The 12,299-nt window shown below is 38.6% G+C and overlaps 1 protein-coding gene across 1 annotated transcript in view; it reads left to right on the top strand.

The window, feature by feature from the left end:
- Positions 1-12,299, top strand: part of LOC140464758 (uncharacterized) — a 215,700-nt gene that overhangs the window by 117,929 nt on the left and 85,472 nt on the right. The window lies entirely within an intron of this gene.

The following is a 12,299-nucleotide window of genomic DNA, read 5'->3' as shown; positions in this document are numbered from 1 at the left end:
TTCTGGAGCTGAGTTAACTGGCAACCTCATCTTCAGCTAAAATATTATTGTATATTTCAACCATCCTTTCCCTCTATTTTTTAACTAAACTCCATCATTCCCATGTTTGTACACTTCTCACAGTTTTAACAAAGATTATTTGGGAATAATACAGTTAACGGATAGAACTTGCGCACGGTATTAGTGGATGGAGCATGGAAATTGAGCAAGTTATTAATGAACACAGTTGGGAACTGTACAAAGTGTTGGAGTTTGTAGTTGAGAAATCAGCATTAGTGGACAATTACGTAATGGACAAAATAGAAATCAGTGATGAATGGTTAAATTAATAGAGGGAAGTATGCCTAAAATTACAAGAAATTTCTTCACCCAGAGAGTGGAAACCTATGGAATTCAGTATTACAGAAAGCAGTCGAGGCCAAAACATTGTGTGATTTCAAGAAGGAATTGGGTCTAGCATTTGGGGTTGTCGTGATCAATGAGGAAAGGTGGGACCAGGCCATTGAGTTGGATGATAAGCCACAATCATAATGTAGGGTGGAGTAGGTTTGAAGAGTGAATGGCCTCCTCCTTGTCCTATTTTCTATGTTTAGTTACTGGAAATATTGTTAGTGAACAGAGCTGGAGAAATGCACACATTGTTAATGGATATAACTTGAGAAATAGGCAGTGTGTTAATGGATAGAGCTTGGGAACTACACCCTGTGTTAATGGATGGAGCTTGGGAACTACATGGGTGTGTTAATGAGTGGAGCTTGGGAACTACACCCTATATTCATTAGTGGAGCTTGGGAACTATACCATGTGTTAATGGCTGTAGCTTGGGAACTACACCCTGTATTCACGAATGGAGCTTGGAAACTGCATCCCATGTTAATGGGTGAAGCTTGGGTACCACACCTTGTGTTAATGGACAGAGCTCAGTGTTACCAGACAGAGCCTGGAAACAGCTCATGTTGTTAAAGAACAGAGCTTGGGAACTGTGCACGGTGTTGTAGTTAGTGGTTAAGAAAACACATTGTGTTAATGGACATTTGGATGAATAGTTAACTTTCAGACTGGGGGGACGTTTGAAGTGATGTCCCCAAAATGTGAGTATTAGGGCTACTGTTCTTTTGGATCTATGTTCATGACCTGACTTAAGTATAGACAGCCTAATTTCCAGGTTTACAAATGATACAAATTTGGAAACGTAGTAAGTAGTGTGGAAGATTGTTACAAATTTCAGGAAGCTGCACTGGTGAAATGGACAGACACATGGCAATAGACCAGTTACAAATTGATGTGTTTTGATAATAAAAGTGAGGACACTTCAAATTTAATGGTACAATTTAAAACAAGATGCAAGAACAGAGGTATCTGAGATTTACATTGGAAATTGGGAGGCTGACATTGTTTTTCTTGGTGCACAGAAATTTAATACACATCTTTAAAATTAGCAAGTATTTAGATAAAGTGAAAAAGCTATATTTAAGAATGAATACAGACTATATCTAGGGATAGTAACCAACCAGATTAGCATTATCAGCAGGGTAGAACATAGAACAATACAGCGCAGAACAGGCCCTTCGGCCCTCGATGTTGCGCCAACCTGTGAACTAATCTAAGCCCACCCCCCTACACTATCCCATCATCATTCATATGCTTATCCAAACATTGTTTAAATCTCCCTAATGTGGCTGAGTTAACTACATTGGCAGGCAGGGCATTCCACTGAGTAAAGAACCCGCCTCTGACATCTGTCTTAAATCTATCACCCCTCAATTTTTAACTATGCCTCCTCGTACAAGCTGATGTCATCATCCTAGGAAACAAAAACACTGTTTGCCCTATCTAATCCTCTGATCATTTTGTATGTCTCCATCAAATCCCCTCTTAGCCTTCTTCATTCCAATGAGAACAGACCCAAGTGTCTCAGCCTTTCCTCGTAAGACCTTCCCTCCAGACCATGCAACATCCTGGTAAATCTCCTCTGCACCTTTTCCAATGCTTCCACATCCTTCCTGTAATGGGGCGACCAGAACTGTACACAATATTCCAAGTGCAGTCGCACTAGCGTTTTGTACAGTTGCAGCATGACACTACAGCTCCAGAACTCAATCCCTCTACCAATCAAACCTAACACAGTGTGCCTTCTTAACAGCACTATCAACCTGGGTGGAAACTTTCAGGGATTTATGTACGTGGACTCCAAGATCCCTCTGCACATCCACACTACCAAGAATCTTTCCATTAACCCAGTATTCTGCCTTCCTGTTATTCTTCCCAAAGTGCATCATCTCACATTTATCTGCATTGAACTCCATTTGCCACCTCTCAGCCCAATTCTGCAGTTTATCCAAGTCCCCCTGCAACATTCTTCCACACTGTCAACTACCCCACTGTCTTTAGTGTTATCTGCAAAATTACTAACCCATCCACCTATGCTTGCGTCTATGTCATTTATAAAAATGACAAACAGTTCCAAAACAGATCCTTATGGCACACCACTAGTAACTGGACTCCAAGCTGAATATTTTCCATCAACCATCACTAACTGCCTTACAGAAAGACCGTTTCTAATCCAAACTGCTAAATCACCCTTAATCCCATGCCTCTGCATTTTCTCCAACAGTCTACCATGGGGAACCTTACCAAAGGCTTTACTGAAGTCTATGTACACCACGTCAACTGCCCTTCCCTCATCCACACGCTTGGACACTTTCTCAAAAAACTCAATGAGGTTTGTGAGATATGACCTGCCCTTGACGAAACAATGTTGACTATCTGCAATCAAGTTGTTGCTAGCTAGGTGATTATAAATCCTATCTCTCATAATCCTTTCTAAAACTTTTCCTACAACTGACGTAAGGCTCACTGGTCTATAATTACCTCAGTCATCTCTACTGCCCTTCTTGAACAAGAGCACCACATTTGCAATTCTCTAGTCCTATGGTACTAAACCTGTAGATAATGACGACTCATAGATCAAAGCCAAAGGCTCCAACACCACCTCCCTAGCTTCCCAGAGAATCCTCAGATAAATTCTATTCGGTCCAGAGGACTTGTCTACTTTCGCTCTTTCTAGAATTGGTAACACCTCTTCCTTACTAACCTCAATCCTTTCTAGTCTAATATCTCGTATCTCATTCTTCTCCTCAACAGTATTCTCCCTTTCTTGAGTGAAAACCAATAAGAAATATTTGTTTAGCACCTCTCTGATCTCCATTGTTGGAAAATCCACTTTGCTCAGTAAAGCCCTTTCAGTAAGGAAATCTGCAATCCTTGCATGGTCTGGCCTACATGTGGCTCCAGATCCACAAAAACATAGTTGACTCTTAACCGCTCTCTGAAATGACCTTGCAAGCCATTTAATTTAGGGCAACTGACAATGGTCAATAAATACTGGCCTTGCCAGTGATGCGTACATTCCATGTACATATAAAAATTGAAGTTTAGAGCAAGTGCAGTCTCTTAAGCCTGCTCACCATTTGATGAGATCACTGTTCATCTGATTGTGGCCTCTCTGAAATGTCACCACAGATACTGCCAGATCTGCTGATTTTTTTCCAACAATTTTTGTTTTCGTTTCTGATTTCCAGCATCTCCAGTTCCTTTGGTTTTTGATCGTGGCCTCCTATATTCTGTTTATTCTCGAAGTCAATCAAGAGTTTATTGAGCTCAGCCTTAAAAATATTCAGTCAGCCTGCTTCCACTGCTTTTTGGGGAAGAGAATTACAGACTAATGATCTTCTGAGAGAAACAAATGACTGTAAAAAATCACTGTTGTACTAATGAGACCCTTAATTAGCCATGTCATTCCATTATATTTTCCAAGTTTCCAAAATATTGTGTGTTTGCCAATATTCCAGTCTCAGTCTTTGTTATTTTGTAGTTTTGTCTCTGTAATGGCTGTTAGATCATATATTTTGGTTTGAGCTTTGTTGTGAATACAGATATTGAGATACTAGGCCCTTAGTTCTGTCTTTTAAAATAATCTTTGCAACTTCTGGATTTACCTGTGGGTGCACTCATCCGTTTGTATATTCCGTGCTTTCCTGCCATGTTCCAGTTATCATTGTGCTTATTGTTACCTTAGTCTCTTGGTTTGTCTCCTCCGTGTAATTTTTCACATGTTCCCTTACTTGATCCATTACTCCCACTGCTTCATTTCAAACCCTCTCTATCACTCACCAGAATACCACCTGGTCCCAGCCTGGTTCTACAGAAGCAACCCCCCCCCCAAAATTATACTGCTCCCTCCTTCCCCAGATCTGGTATCAGTGCTCCACGAGTCCAAACCCATTTTTCCCATTTCAATCTTTGAGCTGCATATTTAACATTCTAATCTTGTTTACCCTATGATAGTTTGCTCATGGATCCAAGAATAATCCAGGGATTGGTGCCATTCTGAGTTCTGTTGCAAATTTAGCTCCTAGCTGCTCATATTACCTAAGTATTTCCTCTTTCTTAGTTTTGTCTGTGCTGTTGGAACCTTACTAGATTTAGAAAGATTTAGTAGAATGATACAAAAACTGTGAATTTATGTCCAGTGAATTAGGATTAACAAATTGTGCCTCTTTATTTTAATTGAACTGGAGTGTTTTAGAGATGTTTGAAATTATGAAAAAGAATGTGTCGGTTTAATTGATCCAGCTGTGTGCAGTGTGTTTGATGGCAAGGACAATAAGCATGTGATATTTATTTAAGGTGTTTGGCAGAAGAGGTAGAGGTGAGATGAGGAATGTTTTTGAACAGAGTATGAATATTTGGGGACTTTGCACAGTGATAATGGCTAAAACATGGCATCTGTACACAATTTCAATGACTATTATTTAGAACCTTGCACAGTGTTGATCACTATCTTTGTGGACAGTGCACAGCTTAGTGGGCATTATTTGGTTCATATTTAAAATATTAGGTTTTGAATAGAGGTTTTGGGTGTTAAAGTGGAAGTTTATAACTTTGCATAGCTGATGATTACTGACATAATCTCCCTCCTTAACAGAATCTATGTGCCTTTAGAAGAGTTGGGGAAGGACACGGATTGGCAGTCAATTCAAGTTGCTAACTCTGCCATCTAATGTCACTTGACTATTCCAATGTTCTGATTGTCTCCTACCTTGCATGTTTCACAAATTTGACCTTGTACACAACACTCAAAATAAAAACACTCAAATTGACTGCTGTGGTTTAAAAAGGTAGCTAGCCATCACTAGCCCATGGGCAATTAATGCTGGCCTTGCTTACAGCACTTGCCTCCCGTGAGCAAATAAATAGATCTCCATTTATTAGTTACCCCTCACCTCTGTGCCTACAGACTTATATTAGTTGCTTAGTCTGGCAGAAAATCTGTTTAAAGATACTCATCCCTGTCTTTAAATCTCTCCATGGCTTTGACCCCTCCCTAAGTATTTACCTTCCTCCAGCCCAATAATGCTGTAAAATCTGTGTATTCCTCCAATTCTAGCCTGTTGAGTATTCCTGACTTTCTACAGTCTATTTGCTCCCCAACCCTCTCCCCTTCTCTGCTCCTTTTCCTTTTTTAGGTCTTTCCCTAAAGTTCCTTTTTGATTCATTTTTTGACCACTGGCTTGTACAACTCCTTATAATGTTTGATGTCAGATTTCATTTGGTAGTGCTCTAGTTAATGCTGTTGTTATATTGAACAAAGTCTGTACAATACCATTTGAAGAGTTACAACCAAACATGTTGCCATCCCAGAAACTAGCTCATTAGTATTAAAAATAGTATTCTTGGCATGTGGACTCTGCTGGCAAGAATTTAGCAGAGCTCTTTGAAGCTTTTATTTGAGAATGATTAAAAAGGTTTCTTAGTCATCCTAATGATTACACGAAAAACTCCTGGTTGGTCAGTGTGTACTGCTAAATTCCCCTAATCTAATGAAATGTAGGTGCCCATTTGGGCAAATCAATTTGACAAATCAGTTTCCGGGCTAGATTTTTATTTTGAGTCCAAAATAAATTCAAACTTAGTAAATGTTCCCATGACTGCATTTCCTGAGTTCAGTTTAATTGAGCAGCATTTGTAAGCAGTGTTCAGTAAGATGCAAGATGACTGATTATACCAGATGATATAATCACATGCCATTCACAAAATGGAAAGCTGATTCAGTGGTTGCTGTTTATGCTACATGATCCTAGCCCAATTGTTGAATGAAAGCCATTGTCTAGATTGAGTCACTGACCAGGGTTTGTTGATTGCATTCTCGTGGATTATATTCTCATTGATTTGAATTTTGTGAAATATTTGCTAATTAATTTTAGTAATTATTTGCATATATTTGCAAAGCAATATTGGAAGCAAAATATTAATTTATTTTAATTCTAATTTTAAAACTCGCAATGTATTCATGCCACAGAAAATGAAATAATAATTGCACTCTTTGCTTCAAGTTTTCAAAACTAATTCATTTTGGCTCCTCTGAATCTGCGCTTAAATTACTTTGATAACCATTGATCATTATTGTGTCATAATGTGGGTTTGTGAGAATATCACATGTGCACAGTTAGTAAAATTCAGGACCAATTAAAATTATCTTTATATTACCACATATACTTGAACAATTGTTGATTTCATGTAAATGTCAACTTTAAAAATCTGGCCAAAAAAATTCAAATTCTTTGCACTTATCACCCATTCACCATTGAAGTCAACTCACCCTGCTTCACACCTATAGTTGTAGAATAGCACACCATTTAAATGCACTCTGGTAGAGCTGTTCTCAGGGAGAATGTTCCAATAATTTCCAAGCTTTCTTTAAATTTTAAACCAAACAATTTGACTTAGGTCAAACACTGTTTTTAGAAAAGAACCAATGAATGGCTGTCACCTATTTTATTGAGTTAATCTAGTCAACCCCTTGTGTTATCACACATCAAGTTGTGTTGTCAGGATTGCCATCTCATTGGTAAGCGCTGTTTTCTGGCCAATCCTGTTCTCTAATGAGGCAATGTGGTATTAAGAAGGAACAGCAGAAACAGAATGCTGTTCAAATGCTGGAAAATGTGTTATGAGTAGATGGATGTTTGATAACTGGCTTGGACACTATGGGCCAGAGGGCCTTTTTCATGCTATAAAATCTGAGACTCAAATCTAGACATGGTAGATTACAGAGCAGACAAATAATTGTGAAGCAGCTGGAACATTCAAGATATTGGAGAATAGTATTAGAAATTACAGGAAGGTTTAAGTAAAGCTTAGGTAGATGCTAAAAGGGAAGCTTGGCATGTGGCTGCAGTTGAAAGATGAGCTTCAAAATACGTGAATGGAACTCGCCTGAATGACCTCTGTCTCAAGGATCTATCCAAATTATCGTAAGAAACAAGGAAGAAAAATAGGCATTGTAGATTTCAGTACCAGCTCTGGATGTTGTACTAGGTTTGAAGAGAAACAATTTTGTACCAGGACTGAAGAGTAAGATTTCAGACTCCCAGTACAACTTGTTGATAGGCGTTTTCAGCAGTTTATGATCAAATGTTGACAAAATAATAAATGCAGATTAGTCTATCTTGAAAATGCGAAAGGGATTCTCAGACATTTTGATTTGCTAGATACTGTTAGTGAAGACAGCTGACCATGAAAATAAAAGGTTTACCAATATGCTGTCTTATATTTCTGGTATTCAACAGATTATTTTTCCCAAAAGGAGTAGTTGTCCATATTCATGATAAACAACAGAAATTATGGCTGAGTAATGTTTAAGTTTCAATTAAAATCATTGCATAAACAAAAAGTTCTCATTTGGGACAAGTTTAGATCAAACCTCCTTGATGATATTGTTGCTGAAGTTAGATTGCAAAACAGTGTTGCAGTGATTCCTGGTGGACTAACCAGCTTTGATCAACTATCTGTCTTAATGCTATTTTCTGTCCAACGTTTCTCATGATTTGAGTGGCTGACACATCATGGGGGACATATGCCTTTTTTATCATGTTTGATTATAAACAGCTGAAATGGAATTAGCTTGTCACCAGTTTCTGCTAGATGTCACTGTGAAATCGGTTGCAAAACAAAATTCTCTCTCTAAACAAACTCTTCAAAGTTAGAATGAGAAAATGAGAATGAAAATGATTTGATGATTGGAAGAATGACGACATTCACCAGGGGAGGCAGCAGATGGGGTCTGACATTACCAGTCCTGTGTGAATGGGTTGTAGGCATCTGGGATGAAACCAGGGTAGAGATTGTTGTGCAATTATTCAAGAAATGTGAAATATCCGATGTATTTGTTGGCGCTAAAGATGAATATTTGTGAAATGATATGACTGATTCCCATGTGATTGCATTGAAGATGATGATCATGATCCTTACCATCATGCCACTCAAGAAGCAGAATGGGATAAGTTATTTAGTGCCAACAATGAGGGGGAGGGTGATTTTTATCCACTAAATAATACTTTTTCTCATGCTGTGAAACTGTATAAATTTGAAAGTTTTGTTTTTGTTGAAATTGATAAATTTGATCAGTGTACAGGAGTCTATATTTTTCTTCTACACTTTCCTTTGAGTGCTTGGAATAGCAACTGGTATTGACTTATTTTATCAAATTTAATTTCCAGAACAATTATGGCCATGTTTTGTAGTTTTAAAAAGGTGTTTTCACATCAAAGGCAGAAGTGCTTATAATCTTTATGGAGGTAACTTCTGTATCTCTCATTCAGAAGCCATGGAAAATAATAAATGGTTTAAATGGTTAAGGTCTGATCTTTTAAAACCAAGTATTGTGAACATAGTATATAGAACCTAGATCAGTACAGCACTGGAATAAGCACCACGTTGGTACTGACAATGATGCAATTCTAGTCTGTATTCTATTCTAATCTTCTATTCTCTACCTGTTTGTGTCTGTCTGTCTGTCTGAATGCCTCTTAAATTTCTCTATCGTATCTGCTCTTACCACCTCCCCCTCTGTGTAAAACAAAACTTTTTCGTTCCTCGCACATCTTTGAACTTACCCCATCTCATCTTCAACCTATGACCCTAGTATTTGACATTGCTACCCTGGGAAAGATATGTCAACTATCCACCCTATCCATGCCCCTCAAAGTTTTATATACTTCTATCAGGTCACCTCTTAGCCTCCGAAGCTCTAGTGAAAGCTATCCAAGTTTGTTCAATCTCTACTTATAGGTAACACAATACAATCCAGACAAGATCCTGGTAAACCTCTTCTGTACCCCCTCCGAAGCCTTCATATTCTATTGCACGGCAACCAGAACTGCACACAATATCCCAAATGTGGCTTGACCAAAGTCTTACACAGTTGCAATGTGTCTTGCCAAATTTAATCCAAATTGTTACCAAGCTGTGGTTTAATTTTCAAAACTGTAGAATTTATTGCTGTACCATCAATACTCACATGGACATGAACAACATTGTCAGTTGACGAAAAATTCATTGAAAATCCAATGGATTAATTTGTCCAATTATATCTGTAAAATTAAGAATTTAAAATTCATAATTTATCATACATAACTTTTTTATTGGTAAATGTAAATGTATGTGGTAAATTAAGAAGCTGTCAACAGATTTATTTTCACTTGAAGAGGGCAGTGAACTCCTTGCATACGTGCAATTGCATCATTTCCTTTTACATAAGCTTTTTGAAAGGTCTTACCATTTGAAAAAAAAACCCATTGACTAAACTTTTTTTTCAATTCTTTTGATTTTTCTCTTCAATTTTGCCCAAATTTTATTCTTTGAGATTGAAAACAATCAAATCATTACAATATCAACTTTAAAGGAAAGCATTCTCATTCTAATCAGTGAAGGCAGTATTTTGTCTTAAGGGGTGAAGAAAACAATAATATTTGTGTATGTATATTTTGTCTTATGAAGACTGACTCTTGGTATTTTCTATCTTTCCCCTCCTTGTGTATTTTTTGAATGAAAGTGTAAGCAATTTTCAGATTTCTGCTGATGAGAAAATCTGGCCACTAGGGAGCAATGTGGGAACATAGTTGTTTTCACAGAGTAGGAAGCGGGGTGCTGATAGAAACCACTTTAGCACTTCTATGTGCTAAGACTTCATGGGGGACTCTTTGAAGAACATTGCAAGTATGAATCAGTCCATTGTTGCTGATGCAGTTTGCTTTGAAGCTTCAACCTGTTGTAAGGCTGCATTGTTTGTTTGGGCAAACATACTTTGATAGTTGCTGTTGTCCATTGTGGTTAGATGCCATAAACTTGACAAATGTCTCCAGCCTAGTTGGGAGACAATGCAGGCTTCATGTAACTTCTCTTGACTTTGATCAGAGCCAAGGAGCACAGAACTCAAATCACTTTATAGTAAAGAGTACAAGCATTTGTAAGAGACTGTATATTTTCTTTTTGAAACTACAGTATAAACTGAAATGAAAGTTGGTCTTCTGTAACTGAAATAGGAGAGTTTTGCAGCTCAAAAATTAAGTGTTGCATATTGATGATTTGGAGGTGCTGGTGTTGGACTGGGGTGGACAACGTTAAAAATCACGCAAGACCAGGTTATAGGTCAACAGGTTTATTTGGAAGCACTAGTTTTCGGAGTGCTGCTCCTTCATCAGGTGGTTGTGTAAGACACAGAATTAATAGCAAAAGTTTACAATTTGATGCAACTGAAATTGAAAAAGAACTGGATTGTTTGTTAAGTCTTTCATCTTTTAGAATGACCATGTTTATTTCAGTTCTTTCAAATGTAATTCCCAGAACCTTTTTAAAAAGATACATTCTCATTCTTGGAAGTACGCAAGGATGACCTCATAAGAACGTGGTACGATGTTCAAATCATCGACCACCAGTTCTGACATGGCACTGCGAGAAACCAAAATGACCTTCTCAGGAGACAGACACGAGCTGCAACCTTCAGGGTACCCTTCGTTGACCAGTACATCCCAGAAGCCGAAAAACTGCGAAGTTCTTCGCAGCCTGCAACACATTATCAATGCCGATGAGCACCTTGTCAAGACCTTCCCCGCGCCTCCACTTCTCATCTTTAAACAACCACCAAACCTCAAACAGATCATTGTTCGTAGCAAACAGCCCGGCTTTCAGGACAACACCATACAACCTTGTCACAGCAGATGCTGCAAGACGTGTCATAGTGTCGACACGGATACCACCATTAGTCTTGGAGACACCACTCACTCACCATGTATGTAGTTGGTACTCATGTGACTTGGCCAACATTGTCAATCTCATATGCTGCAAACAAGGATGCTCTGAGGCATGGTACATTGGCGAGATCAAGCAGAGGCTACGGCAACAGATGAATGGACACCACACACCAATCAACAGACAGGGGTGTTCCCTCCCAGTTGGAGAAAACTTCAGTGGTCCAGGATATTTGACCTTGGACCTTCGGGTGACCATCTTCCAAGGTGGATTTTGGGTGAGGCAACAGTGCAAAGTGGATGAGCAGAGGCTGATAGCCAAGCTCGGTACCCATAGGGATGGCCTCAACTGGGGCCTTGGGTTCATGTCACACTACAGGTGACCCTGTCGTACTCTCACGCACAAGTTCTCTCTCATACGCTAGCACATACACTACCACACTCACACCCAGACACGCACGCTCTCAAAGACGTATACCCCATTACAATTACACTCACACACGTGCACATACACATACTCTCTCATAGACACTCATTCCCTCCCACGCACACACCCACATTTAAGTTTGTGGGGTGAATTTGTACTTGCAGAATTACATTTTATTTTGCCCAAAAACTGCATAAATCCATGTAAGATTCTGTCATTCCCTTTTTTAGATTAGAATCAGTGTGAACATTGGGGCTCAGACAGGGCACCTCACACCTTCAGTGCATTATCTGGGCTGACGTGTCACTTTTTGTTAAAGTTCACTTGAGAATGTAACTTTTACAAAGAAGTTCTGGGATTTACATATGAAAGAACTGAAACGAACATGGTCATTCTAAAAGTTGAGAGACTTAAAAAGAAATCCAGGTCTTTTTCAATATATAATTTCAGTTGCATCACACTGTAAACTTTTGCTATAAATTCTGTGTTTTACAATCTTATACTCCACAGCCACCTGATGAAGGAGCAGTGTTCCGAAAGCTAGTGCTTCCAAATAAACCTGTTGGACTATAACTTGGTGTTGTGTGATTTTTAACTTTGCATATTGATGAGCTGTGAGGTACAATGCTACTTTTTGAATCTGTGAGAGGTGAATTCGAGATGGAGCAGCATTGAGAATGTTTTAAATTGAGAAAATTCTGCTTGACACCAGCCTTCTGGTTGAGCTGCAGTGTGTTAAGAAGCTGAGAGTACCATGGAAATATTTTTCCATCCAGAGTATA

The sequence above is a fragment of the Chiloscyllium punctatum genome, chromosome 3 (assembly GCF_047496795.1).
Source record: "Chiloscyllium punctatum isolate Juve2018m chromosome 3, sChiPun1.3, whole genome shotgun sequence".
Taxonomy (NCBI): Eukaryota; Metazoa; Chordata; class Chondrichthyes; order Orectolobiformes; family Hemiscylliidae; genus Chiloscyllium; species Chiloscyllium punctatum.
Note: the sequence above shows the minus strand (reverse complement) of the source record. Positions and strands in the feature narration are given on the sequence as shown.